At 42.4% G+C, this 14,185-nt stretch overlaps 1 protein-coding gene and 1 long non-coding RNA gene across 4 annotated transcripts in view; one reads left to right on the top strand and one right to left on the bottom strand.

The window, feature by feature from the left end:
• Positions 1 to 14,185, bottom strand: part of PIP4K2A (phosphatidylinositol-5-phosphate 4-kinase type 2 alpha) — a 197,082-nt gene that overhangs the window by 134,236 nt on the left and 48,661 nt on the right. The gene's annotated exons all lie outside the window — the stretch shown is intronic.
• Positions 10,419 to 14,179, top strand: LOC121014722 (uncharacterized). Of its 2 annotated transcripts, none has more exons than XR_005783394.1 (3): positions 10,419 to 10,821; positions 11,578 to 11,797; positions 13,624 to 14,179. It is a non-coding gene; the product is annotated as an uncharacterized LOC121014722 (long non-coding RNA). The 2 variants fall into 2 exon arrangements; XR_005783395.1 differs by having other exon boundaries at positions 10,421 to 10,821; positions 11,578 to 11,786.

Here is a 14,185-nt window from a genome sequence, read left to right as displayed (position 1 = left end):
ACGGATTAAAATCATTTAGTCCAGGCATCGGCATTTTCCTAGCACACTGCATTCTTCCATCAGTTCTCTCTCCTACCTTCCCACACTAAAATCCTTTCCCTCTCCCCTTCCCTAAGTATAATTCAAAGAACCAAGTGCCTTTTGGAAGATCAAAAGGGTTTTTCCCTCTGGTTCCGGTCCAACATTTCCGTGAGATTCTGCCGAATGCTGAAGTGGATTTCTGAAATGCTCTACGGTGAGGCAACCTCGATTCGGTATTTGTGAGCCTGACAGTAGATGTGACTGAAAACATTTTGCACATAATTAAGGATTCTTGTGTCTGGTGTTCAGCTCTGTCCTTTCAGGGGCAAGGACGCATCACTGTTCATCTGTGGAAGTACACTCCTAAGTTAGATTAAAAGCTCCCTCGAGGGGCTCCTGGGTGGCTCAGTCGGTTGAGCGCCGACTTCGGCTCAGGTCATGATCCTGCGGTTTGTGAGTTCGAGCCCCATGTCAGGCTGTGTGCTACAGCTCGAAGCCTGGCGCCTGCTTCGGATTCTGTGTCTCCCTCTCTCTCTCTCTGTCCCTCCCCTGTTGGCGCTCTGTCTCTGTCTCTGTCTCTCTCTCTCTCAAAAAATAAAATATTTTAAAAATATATAAAAAATCCAAAAACCTCATTTGACAAGATGTGAGGTCATGTAAAAGGAAAAAGGAACCTTTAGCCTGATGACCACAAGTGGCTTAGGCAGGCACGGGCCCTGGCCAGGAAATGGAGAGACTACACTAACAGAGAGTGTGTGGACACAGGGAGGTAGGGAAAGGGGAAAAAAGGCAATGATGGGAACAGCTCAATACAAATGGTCCCCATAAAATCTGACCACCTGACCGAAACAGGAATCTGTGAGCCTGGGCGTTGCCTGTCCCAGACCCACTTAGACGTGTGCAATGCAGCCCACATGCAGGTCTGCAACGTCCAGGATGTGCTGGCCCAGAATAAGGAGAAAGGGGAGGCAGTTGGTAAGCCCCAAACTTCTGGGGTCAGCCTGGAATTAGGACGTATATTCTCCTAATCCTACCAACAATGTGCTGACCAACGGTAGATCAAGTCTTTGCGCTTCACGTCAGTGGTACATTGAGACGATCCTGGCCATTCTAGCTGGATTGAAATCCTTGGCTTTCCAATTAACTAGCTGTGGAATCTCAAAGGACGTATTTCTGAGGCTATGTCCTTTTCAAAACAAAACAGCAACAACAACAACAGAAAAGGTTTCTGTTTCACAACAGCAGGCGATTAATAGAGATTTGCTAAATTAGCAAATAAAGGAATACTTAATTGAAACAAGCTAGCACACAGTGGCTGCTTAATAAGTGTTCACGACTTTGAACCTCCTCCTCCCCTCTAACTTTGAAGTGTATTCTCCCTGTGGTTTCCTGTTTGGCCTTTATAAAATGTATCAAATGAACAAAGTCATTCTTTCTCTAATTGTAAAATACAGGTCCATTGTTGAAGGTGAACATATTGCATATTAGATTCGCAAATTTTGAAACGTACTGGGATGTCGACACCACACTTCATTAACGGTTTGAGATTTATATCAGAATGCTAAAAAAAAAAAAAATGCAAAGAGTCAAAATAAAAATCACTCACTCCATCATCCAGGGATATTACGATGTTTTGACATATATTCCTCCAGACACTTTTTCCATGCAATGCTCTAGAAATACATTTTTCTACAAAAATGGCAAACATAGTAGGTACGTTTGTATAGCCATACCAAAATTTAACTATCCTCTTACTGCTATGCACTTCTGATTTTTCCCTTATTTCTGGCCATTATAAACAAAGCTGCATGATCAACATCACTGTGCACACATTTTTAAAAAGATGTTTCTAACTAGCTAAGGCACGAGAAATTCCTAGAAGTGGAAATTACTGGGTCAGAGGTGCGCATATCTATCGTCCACAGAGACTTTATTATATTCTTATCGGCAGTGTGTAAGTATGGTTTTAACTTACACTAATTACTACTGCGGTTGAACGTTTTCATATTTGTGGCTATTTACATCTCGTTATCTGTGGTTTTTCCTGTTCATGTTGTTTTACCCATCTCCTACTCAAGTTTTTCCTCTTGATCATACCATACAAATTAGTATGCCTTTGTGGTTGCCAATTTTCCGCCATGCTTTCTTTTGCTTTTGGTTATGGTAAGCATTGATGATAAGAAGTTTCCATTTTCATGTGGTTACATGTATCAGCCTTTCCCTTTATTTTCAGTTTGCAGTCCACATGCTTCTAGACAAAAATGCTGTAATTCTGAAATGTTTTACTTTTTTACTGTTTAATACTAATGTTTTAAAGAGGTAACACAAAAGAAACACCTTTATGATATTAATACAAATTACTATCCCAGAGCCACACAGTATTTTCATTTGTAAACTAAGAATGTATTTAGATGTTCGTATTTCATGAAAGGTTTGGGGCTTCCAAGCGCCCGGCTGGCTCAGTCAGTAGAACATAGGACTCTGGATCTCGGGGCTGTGAGTTCGAGCCCCACGTTGGGTATAGAGATTACCTAAAAGGAAAAAATCGTGAGGCATCTGGGCGGCTCAGTCGGGTGAGTGTCCAACTCTTGATTTTGGCCCATGTCATGATCCCAGGGTCGTGGGATTGAGCTGCACATCGGGCTCCACACTGAGCATGGAGTCTTCGTAGGATTCTCTTTCTCTCTCCCTCTGCACCTCTCCCCAGCTAGTGGTCTCTGTCTCTCTACAATAAATACTAATAATTAAAAAATAATAAATCCTTAGGGGTGCCTGGGTGGCTCAGTCGGTTAAGCGGCCGACTTCGGCTCAGGTCATGATCTCGCGGTCCGTGAGTTCGAGCCCCGCGTCGGGCTCTGTGCTGACGGCTCAGAGCCTGGAGCCTGCTTCCGGTTCTGTGTCTCCCTTTCTCTCTGCCCCTCCCCCGTTCATGCTCTGTCTCTCTCTGTCTCAAAAATAAATAAACGTTAAAAAAAAAAAACTCAAAGAGAAAAATTAGGAAAAGATATAAAATCCTTACTATAACACCAATAACTAAGATAACCACCGCGAATAGTTTAAACATTTTTATATACACATTTTATGTGTAATTTCAATGTATCCACATATACATACACATACGTATATACATGTATATACTTTTACATTAACAACTGGCTCTGTGTCTGTCTTACCACTTCACTTTTTTCCCCTCAAACTTCCTGCCACTCCAAAACCTCTCAGCCAATGTTGACAGCTGGGGGTGGGTGGAGGGGGGGTATGTGTGAAGATAAATGCAACACAGAGAAAATGCTTTGTGCTTTTAAAATATGGAATCATATTGCATATGCTTATCTGAACCTTCCTTTCCCTGAACTACATCTTAGAGTTTACTCAATTCGTCTAAATTACTTTTAACAGCTACTTAACACTACAGAGTATGAATGTGCTACGATTTATTTGGCCATTCTATTTTGTTTCCCATGTTTTGATGCTATACAATATGATGCAAGAAGTGTGCTTGGATGTATATAACCTTCCTAACCAGTGCTTTCTAGGAGATAGATGATCAGGAGTGGGACTGTGGGATCAAAGGCTGTATCTATTTTTAACTTTGATAGATATTTCCAGATGGCTCTCCAGAAAGACTATAAACATATTACATATTAAGACTCTCTACGAGGTTTGAGATAGGTTTCTAATAAACTTGGCCAAGTAAAGGTTGACTTATCACCTACGACTTCAGGAGAAAATTAAATACCCACTGAACACATTTTAATTATTCTCCTAAAATTCCAGTGATAATGATTTGTGCTTTTATTACTCTCTTTGCTTCCCTATAATGCTTTTATCTATTAATACGACAAGAAAAAACACAGAAAAACCGATTATACAATTCTTCCACCATGAATTCAAAATAAACATTTGAAAAATGTTGAGACTATGACTTTAAAATAGATTGCATTCCTTCCTAATTATCAACCATAGTTTTTATGTTGGCCGTTTAAACTAAAGGGGAGGGGCTGGGGGGAGGAAACCACATATACACAAAAGTCACAAGAAAAAGCCAGGACCTTTCAAGGTCTTTTCCCAATTTGCCAAAGAAAAGCAGCAGAAGGAATGAAATTAGGAAATCTGTTTTGAAAAGGGATCAGTCCAAAAAGATACAATCTAATACGTAGGGAAAACCATCGAGCAGCTCTAAAATTCTACTCAGAAGGTAGCTCCAAACCCAAAGGCGAGCACAGCCATCGTGTCAACATCTTACAACTGGCTTATCGTCAAACGCTTGCTTGGGCCCACACAGACCCCGCCTGTGGTTCTTCCTATGTACCTAAGCACTCCCCGTACTGTTTTTGGGCACCTCCTTCTCTGCAGGCCCTATCTGAAACCCAGCTTTTCAAGCAGTTGCCTGCATTTGATAAACCCTACCCCTCTGCTTCTCAAATAGACATTTTTGCATTACATTCGTAAAAAGTTTTAATCGTCCTGTGCTAATTAAGACTAATGAGCCAGCATAGCATCAGAACAACCAATGTTCACACCTCTGCAAGAAAGTTAAGTCATTAGTGAGGCGCCTGGGTGGCTCGGTCGGTTGGGCGTCCGACTTCAGCTCAGGTCATGATCTCACAGCTCGTGGGTTCGAGCCCCGCATCAGGATCTGTGCTGATGGCTCAGAACCTGGAGCCTGCTTTGGATTCTGTGACTCCCTCTCTCTCTCTGCCCCTTCCCTGCTCATGCTCTGTCTCTGTCTCCCTCAAAAATAAACAAACATTAAAAAAAAAAAAGTCATTAGCTGAAGCCATTCTGTGGGCCATGAATAAAAAGGGCAGGTGAATCCACTCACTACTTCAGTAGTAAAACGTACTTTTAAGCAAAATTCATTGACCATATTAATAATTATACCAAATACAATGAAAAAAAAATCCCCTCATGTTTCTAACCCATAGGCTTTTGTTTGTAAAAATTATAATATATTGACTGGCACAGATACCTTTCATAAAAACACCTTATTTTACCATGTAAGACTGGATACTAATGGTTTCACATGACACTTAAGAGAGCAAGATTTTGGGGCGCCTGGGTGGCTCAGTCGGTTAAGCGTCCGACTTCAGCTCAGGTCATGATCTTGCGGTCCGTGAGTTCGAGCCCCGCGTCGGGCTCTGGGCTGACAGCTCAGAGCCTGGAGCCTCCTTTGGATGCTGTGTCTCCCTCTCTCTCTGCCCCTCCCCCGTTCATGCTCTGTCTCTCTCTCTCTGTCTCAAAAATAAATAAACGTTAACAAAAAAGAGAGAGCAAGATTTTGATCAAGTAGCAAGGAAATTAAAATAACCAGGGTTCAATTACATTCCATTAAATAGTCCTAATTTAATTTCTCATACAGGAAAAGAAGTAACCAGCAAATTTTGACATATGTACTCGAATACAGCATACTACTCCTCAAGTACTGCATGATTATTTCATAGAATACCAAATTACAATTATGGTAGCAAATACCTTAAGCTGCCACTATGAACTCCTTGGCTTTAAATGTGCTGGCTTTCACCCAAAAGTTTACAGTGACAAAGTCACATCTATGTGGCTTTAATCATTCTTCAACAAACAAAGGATCGTTTATAAAGCGAATGGTCATAAAAACAATTAACACCTAACAAATGAAATCTTTCCTGTTAATATTCCATGGACACATGTTTTCACACACCAGAACATTAATGTGGGAGGTTATAAAATTGAAATTCTCTTGGAAAGTGAATCCTTGACTTGTATTTCTTAACTAGGAAATGTGTTTTTTCAGACCACTTTCCCCACAGACTAATACCTGTAAAAAGATCATTTGGGAAAAAAAACAACTCTGAATACCAGTATTTAAACCCCTTCAAAATATTTTACAAGTAGGTCACGGTTTCATGGCTGATATGAGTCTTAGCCATGAAAAATCCTAAAGTTTTCGGCGGACTTATATGCAACATTTTTTACTTGGTCTTTAAAATTAAAGATTAATTTGGGGTATTGAAATTTATACTCATTAAAATTTTTAAAGATTCTCCAAAAGTTTCTCAGTAGGTGTTTTCATCACCAACTATCGCTAACTAAAAGACAACAGGTTGATTTCAAAGCGAAACCAGGGCCTTTGCTGGCTGATTAGCAAAATGGTTTTCTTCTTTCACTATGTTGGTTGAACTAGAAGCTTCCGGATCACATTTCAATAAGGTTCAAAGTGAAAGTCCTTTGTTGGCTGACAAATATGGCAGCTTCCAACTCAGAATACGTTTTCTCTAAAATTCATAGTTCTAAACAGCAGTTGGTTTTCTAAGCTAGTCCACAAAACTCTATATGACCCGTATGTAAATGAAATACTGTTACATGTGTTTCAATGCAGAGAATACTCTCCTTTGCAATACCCATTCTGTCATCAATACAAGACATTAAGCAAAAACCAGGGCGCCTGGGTGGCTCAGCTGGTTGAGCGTCCGACTCTTGATTTGGGCTCAGGTCGTTATCTCACAGTCCATGGGTCCCAGCCCCGCATTGCACTCTGCACTGACAGTGTGGAGCCTGCTTGGGATTCTCTTCCTCTCTCTCTCTCTCTCTCTCTCTCTCTCTCTCTCTTTCCCCTCTGCCCCTCCCACTCTCTCTCTGAAAATAAATAATAAGCTAGAAGAATAATAATAAAATAATAGAAGTCAAAAGATTCTGCTAAAGAAAACAGTAATGGAAATTATATGACGTATTTACTTCTCTGGAAGCCTAGTGCTTGAGGCAAAACATAGTTGGGGCTGTTTTTGTTAAAACAAGCAAATGAAATAACCTAATAGCAAACTTTGGGAATATATCTTCCTGTCTGGCTTCTGTAAATTCTATTATCTACTTAATATGCTTTTTTTTCTCAGTAAAACACTCCTGGTTTCAATAGCCATTCTTTTGCTGCTAGGTGATAATACACTGTTATCATATAGAAAATTATCAGTGTACATTTGGTTTAGGGAAAGCACGTGTAACTAAAGAGACCATTTAACATCTCCATGGAGCTTTCAAGAGCTCTGGAGACTAAGGACACTCTATGAAAGCCTCATTTTACTTCAAAACGTATGGTTCCAAAACTCTTTGATGGTTAAGTGTCACAGGTGCTAACTACGTGTTTTTCAACTATAACCAGGGGAGATTGTTTGGTATACAAAGAGAAGGCATAAAATGGAAAACAGGAGAGGGTGAAGATCAAAAACGAGGGAAGGAGAGAGTCATATGCATAACTGAAAAACCCCCACCTGTCTGAATGGAAACTGAGCTAGGAAAAGGGGCAGGAGGAAGGACGGGTCTGGTTACAGATGTGTCTCCACCTGAGTTCAGAGCAGGGCTGGCTTCTGGTGGAAAAGGGACCAAAAAGTCTTGCCAGGGATGGTAGCATAGTTCCAACCTCTAACGGGAAGAGAAAAGAAAGAAAGAAAAGAAAGAAAAGAAAGAAAGAAAGAAAAGAAAGAAAGAAAGAAAGAAAGAAAGAAAGAAAGAAAGAAAAAGAAAGGGAGAAAGAAAGAAAGAAAGAAAGAAAGAAAGAAAGAGAGAAAGAAAGAGAAATAAAGGGAGAGAGAAAGAAAGAAAGAAAGAAAGAAAGAGAAAGAAAGAAAGAAAGAAAGAAAGAAAGGAAGGAAGGAAGAAAGAAAGAAAGAAAGGAAGGAAGGAAGGAAGAAAAAGGGAAACCAGTTGATTGGCTTCTAATGTAAGTGTGACACTGGAAACTGATGGCAAATATTGTCATAGATGCAGTGAGCACAAAGCTCCTGAAATGAACAGACTTGGGGGGAAGAGAAAGCAGAGAGAGAAGGAAGCATCGGACCAGCGCACCCACTCCGGGCATCCAGCAGCAATGACTGTTCCGGGACCCAACCAGACCCGGTGGTGAATACCAGTGTTTCCGGAAATTTCTTAGAGAAGAGCTGGGGAAAACATTTTATATATACATATGTATGTGTACAGAATACATATAGGTATTTATACACATACACAAAATAAAAATATATTCGTCTAGGGGTGCCTTGGCTGGCTCAGTCGGTACAGCATGTGACTCTTGACCTTGGGGTTGTGAGTTCGAGCCCCATGTTGGGTGTAGAGATTACTTAAAATAGAAAAGCCTTTAAAAAGATATATATTTATCTGAAATACTGTCAAAATGGCGAATTCGAAACTAAACTATTTACTTAACATCCTTGGCAATAAACAATGCACAGAAAGAAATTTGAATTAAAATGCAAAGAAAGAAGGGAGGAAAGATCTGATGAACCTTAACTGCTGGTCTCCTCTGGATGGAGACAGCACATTGATGATGGATGTTGATGACCTACTGTGGTCAGCCACTGTTCTAAGGCTTTCACCTCCACCATCTCCTTTAATTTTCACCACCACATGCTCCGGGATCAGGGCGTCTGGCTGGAAGGCGGCAGCCTGAGTGTGGGCACAGTGGGAGGCACGGCAGGAAATGAGATCGCCCAGGCCCCTCGAACCTTGAAGGCTGTGTGAATAGTTACAGCGGATGTGAGCAGTTACACAGGGTACAGTCAGAGCTGAGGGGCCAGGGCGGGCCTTTTTGAGGAAATGTCACTGAAGTTGAGGCTTGGAAAAGGGTTACTGAGAAGAGACAGTTCTCACTTTGAATTGCCTTAATGTCCAGATTTAGTTAGAGTCTACATGTCTACACACACACACACACACACACACACACACACACACACACACATAGACAGTCTAGGACTTTCCTCCAAGAATATTTTTGTAGCTAAATGTAAAGAAGCTGTTGTTCTTTCAGGAAGTAGGCAGGCCTGTTACCATTAAACAAAAAAATGTTTGGACAAGTACCCACTAGGAAGAATAAATTATCAAAATAACTAATAACATGTTAATAGGAAATAATCTCTTTTGGCACCCGAGGTTTCAGTGAAATCAAAATTATTATAAAAATATACAGCTATGTTTTGCATACATTTTCTAACAACAAAAACCAGCTAAAAGCAAAAGTTCTTCCTCCAACAAGACTCCTTGTCATTCTTTTTCTCGTAAGGATAAAGACCAAGGAACCTAGCCATCTAACACCCTGAATCTCATTACACCATGAATAATACCTCAGCAGGAGCACTGGGAGCACCAAGCCCCTGCTGGCTCCCTCCCAAAGAGCCCCTCAGGGAGGGATGGGGCTGAAAGCACAGACTCCAACGTAGGGAATCTATCTGAACAGGAAATCGGTTTCCACCTCCGCACTGCTTCCAGGGAATTAGAAAAACGGATGAAGAGATTCCTTATCCACGGTGGTTTAACCTTAAGAACATGTTCGCATCAGTTTCTTACTCATGCACGTTTCACACTAATACAAACGCTTGAAGATACCAGGCACGTCCGTCAAAGGTGCACCTGAGACGTTTCAGGGACAAATCCAGCCAAGCGTGTGGGAACTGGGGAAGGGCCAGGGGAAACAGAAATGAACACTTGTCCAGAGGAGATGGCGGCAGAGATAAATTCCAGAAGGACAGATTAAGAACGGGCAGAAAGCAAGACGGCAGCCTGCACGAGACAGACAGAGATAAAGACCAACTGACACTCAAGTGATAACTCAATCATGAGTCATGCCAACCTTGAATTAGAATGTCCCCCCCACAAAATGCTGTCAACTCCAGACAGTAAATACTCGGACCTCAACACTCTAAAATGGTGGGCTGGCAGGTTAATAGGTTATTGATCAAGGAGCAGCAAAAAAGGATTAGCATGTCCCACCCCAAAATATACCAGTGACGCATACAAATTCTTCTGAACTGAAGGCATCTGAGTTCTGGAAATCCCATATCTGCCCCAAAGCAGAACTCAATTCTGCTCCCCCAGAGCAACTCAGACCTTCTCTTCTCAGAGAGAACTCAGCACCACACCCAGACTTTGTCACAAACTATCTCATCTCCCATTGATTCTCCCAAGGGCCCGCTGATCTTTCCAAAATGCCATGTGCCTTTCCAAAAGCCCCCTCTCTCCCTCCCTTTCTCCCCTAAATTAGGTATGTGGACCCAAATTCTAACCATTCCTTTGCTACTTATCACTGGGTGCTACTTATCACTGGGTACTTATAACTGTGGCTGTGACTGTTAACTGTAACTGCATGTTAATAAGCTTGTGTTTGTTTTTTTTCCTGTTAATCTGTCTTTTGTCAGTCTAATTTATAGGGCCTTGGCCAACGAACCCTAGATGGGTGAAGGCAAATGAGAGTTCCGCTTTTCTTCCCGGCAGCGGCCTTGTGAAAGTCCTCAAGACAACGAGTGAGTTCCTTAGCAGTTTTGTGGTGTCGGCACAGCCCCATCTTCAGGGGCAGAAACCGAGATCCAGAGATCTCAGTCCTGCAGCCTCGCCCCTGCTTCCCCGTGCAGGGCCGCCTGTGGAGGAGCCCTGACTCCTCTGAACACACCTGGGTACTAGGACTTGTGCGATTAGGACTTCCGCCTCTGGCCTGAAGGCCCCGAGAGTCCCCTGAGCCCCAGGGAGGCCACGCCCCGCTGCACCCCACCAGGGGTGGTGTGGGTTCCTTCCCTGATGCTGCAAAACCGTCGGTCACACGTGACCATTGTGTTTGCGTGGGTGACCCTCCCACTAAACCGATTCCTTACAGGCAGGAACTGGGTGTTACGCTTTTTTGTTTGTTCGGAACTCAATGCAGGAAAATGCGATCGACGTTTATGAATTAACCACCGCAGTCAAAGGTAGGCCTCGGACTAGAACCACGTGTCCTGGGCTCAGCTCCGCAGGTCTAGCTTCCAGACGGGATGGTGTGCAACGTGCAGAAAGGAATTTTGAAAGGTACAAAAATTCTTCTAACAGCATTTTAACATACACCAGACGTAACTCCAACACAACCATAACTGCCTTTTCTGTAACTGTAGCGGCTCACAGCCGGCCCATCTGGCAAAAGTTGGGGGGGGTGGGGAGGGAAGGATCCCGCTATTCACCTGACTACGGACCATTATGTAACAGGGAGACAGAAAGTGCTGTTCCCAACCCAGCCAATAACAAACCAGACCCTCAAGCAGCACGATTGGCAGTCCTGGTAATTTTATCCCAGAGAGAACAATAACAGACACTATTTTTATTCATACCGGTATTTAATCCTTTTTTTTTTTTTTCCTCAGTAATATACTGGATGGCACTAATTTCTATGGGTTAATTATATATTCCCTCAAACAGAATAGGTTTTTCTGGAGCTTTGTTTTATTGAATTCACGAAGCCCTCCCGGAGGAATATTACAGCCAAATGAAGAGTCGTTTCACCAACTGAAAGACCAACTTATTTTCTGCAGGAATGTGCTGTGCAAGCACGGCCTCTTTACCCCACACTCTTGCCCATACACGGAACCTTTGCTTTTCATCTGCCACCTAATTATGGTGTCACACCTAGCCCGTGATGCTGGCCACGAAATATTTAACCACAGGGACACAGACCTCCACTTTCCTTAATTTCTTAGACTTAGAGCAACTGGTAGACCCTTGGACGCGGACTTGCACGTGGCAGGTATTGACGACAGACACATTGACTAGTCTTCCCATCTGTTGATACAGATGCTACTTGCGAACAATCCCTTTCGTCTTCGATCGCTTTCTTTTGGTGAACCCTGCCTTCAAAAGCACCATTTCCATGCTTATCAGACACCTCTACTCCTAAGAATCACGCTACAGTACTCGGAGAGGGAGAGAGGAAGACACGTGGGAACAAAAAAGGGGAGATCATTTGCTTCCACTGACCAAAGTTCGTCCCTTCCACCACCCAGGTATGCACGCAGTATTGATTGTGTACGCACTTTACTCCAGTAGTTTCTAAGCGAGGTACAGTTCTTTACTCTTGGTCTCAGCTGATGACACATGAAAAGATCTTCTGAAAATGGAATTTTATAAGTGTACATTCCTTAGAACATTAAAAACATTTATTTGGGCTACTGGGCTACTAACCAGTGTCTTGTTTTTTTTTTTAATTTTTTTAAATTTACATCCAAATTAGCATAGAGTGCAACAATGATTTCAGGAGTAGACTCCTTAGTGCCCCTGACCCATTTAGCCCATCCCCCCTCCCACAACCCCTCCCATAATACTCAGTTTGTTCTCCATATTTATGAGTTTCTTCTGTTTTGGCCCCCTCCCTGTTTTTATATTATTTTTGCTTCCCTTCCCTTATGTTCATCTGTTTTGTCTCTTGAAGTCCTCATATGACTGAAGTCGTATGATTTTTGTCTTTCTCTGACTGACTAATTGCACTTAGCATAATACCCTCCAGGTCCATCCACATAGCTGTAAATGGCAAGATTTCATTCTTTTTGATTGCCGAGTAATACTCCATTGTACGTATATACCACATCTCCTTTATCCATCCATCCATCCATCCATCCATCCATCTATCCATCCATCCATCCATCCATCCATCCATTCTTTCCATACTTTGGCTATTGTTCATAGTGCTGCTATAAACATGGGGTGCATGTGCCCCTTCGAAACAGCACTCCTGTATCCCTTGGATAAATGCCTAGTAGTGCAATTGCTGGGTCATAGGGTAGCTCTCTTTTTAGTTTTTTTGAGGAACCTCCATACTGCTTTCCAGAGTGGCTGCACCAGCTTGCATTCCCAACCAGTGTCATTTTATTAAGACGTTACCAACTATACTTTTCATAGGCAGGTAGAAGGTAGCTAAGGTAACCATTAATCAAACAGAACTTAATTAATTGCCTTCAGAGAACAGAGCTCAGGGCGGTCATCGTTGGTTATGTGACATCTTTCTGGTCCTTCATTCTTACCATTTACATTGCTTATTGTTCATACAGTATTGATTGGTATATTGATTATGGGAAAACAATGTTTGTATTAACACAACAGTGGAGAAAGTAGCAAGCAAATGGGATTCTTCTTTTACAGCCACCATTACGAGGTAGTATTATTACCTTTGCTTTAACTCTTACAGCACTGTTGAGAAAAAACAGCAAATAAGAAAGGCCAGTACACAAGGCATTGTAAGTAAGGGAAAGAATCTCCTTAACAAGCAAGATGGTTCCCTTAAATGATCAGCGTGACACATTTCTTATGACACAGGAACTACCAGTCCCCAAGCTGGCTGTCATGTCCACTCCACAGAGTGTTCGGAGGAGAGAAACAAGGCCAGGAAACGTTCAAGCCTCATTAAACCTCGGTCACCATCCTCTCACGCTATTTCTTTTATATTTCCTGACTTGAAAAAAAGGAAATGGGTTTACACTTTGGTAAAGTAACAGAACCCAATGTACATGATCTATCACTTAAATACTTTGGGATGCTGGTCAGTATCTCCCAGGTACCATTCACAGGCAAAGGAACAAACTATTGCCATCTCACAGCCACCCCCCCCCTCCCCCAACACCACCTCCATGTTCTAGAATGGGAGCTGGCAATTCGTCTCCTCCTCCTCATGCCTCTCCTCTTTAGGTCTCCTCTTAACGTTCAAGGTAGAAGATGTTTTCAAAAGTTATTATCCCATAATATTATTCCCAGATAACATGTGCTTTCATTTCGCAAAGTTCCTTCTACTTCATAAAAGTCTACCAAGTTCCCCTAAATGGCAAATAAAGACTGCATCCCTTATTTTAGGAACTGGGACCGACAGAACTTTCCATTACTGATGTCTTGATGCCGACCAGCAATGTGACCACCCAAGACGTCAAGTCCTTGTCCATCCTGAGTCAGAACCTACCTGACAACCTGATCACCTCTCAGCTCGCCATCTCGGATCAAGAGGGGTACCCTAAAAATCTGAATGTGACACGAGCAAGTACGTTACAGGTGATGACTCTCTTCACCTGGTGCACCACCTCCCTCTACAAGCAACTGTCCAGTATGGCAGAACAAGGGTAAAAGACTAGAGGGAATGCCTCGTCTCAAGGATGCGCTGATGAGGGAGCCATTTTGGAGAGTCGCTCAAAATCCAGCTACTCATAAGCCCTTCTTGCTGAAGGATCATAGCACAAGAGAGAGCACGAAGGATTCATTTGCTTCAGAACCTCTCCCGAACGCCTGCTGCATTCTACACACTGTGGTAGGTGCTGAGGGTTTTCAAGAGAAAATTCCCTTGCCTTCGTGGAGCTTCTTAGTGGGAGGAAATAGGCAATGAAAAAAATACAGAGAATGTCAGGTGGTACCCAGTGCTATGCGG

The sequence above is a fragment of the Herpailurus yagouaroundi genome, unplaced genomic scaffold (genome assembly GCF_014898765.1).
Source record: "Herpailurus yagouaroundi ecotype Mexico unplaced genomic scaffold, PumYag 203, whole genome shotgun sequence".
NCBI classification, from domain to species: Eukaryota; Metazoa; Chordata; class Mammalia; order Carnivora; family Felidae; genus Herpailurus; species Herpailurus yagouaroundi.
This window is presented reverse-complemented; position numbering and strand designations above follow the sequence as displayed.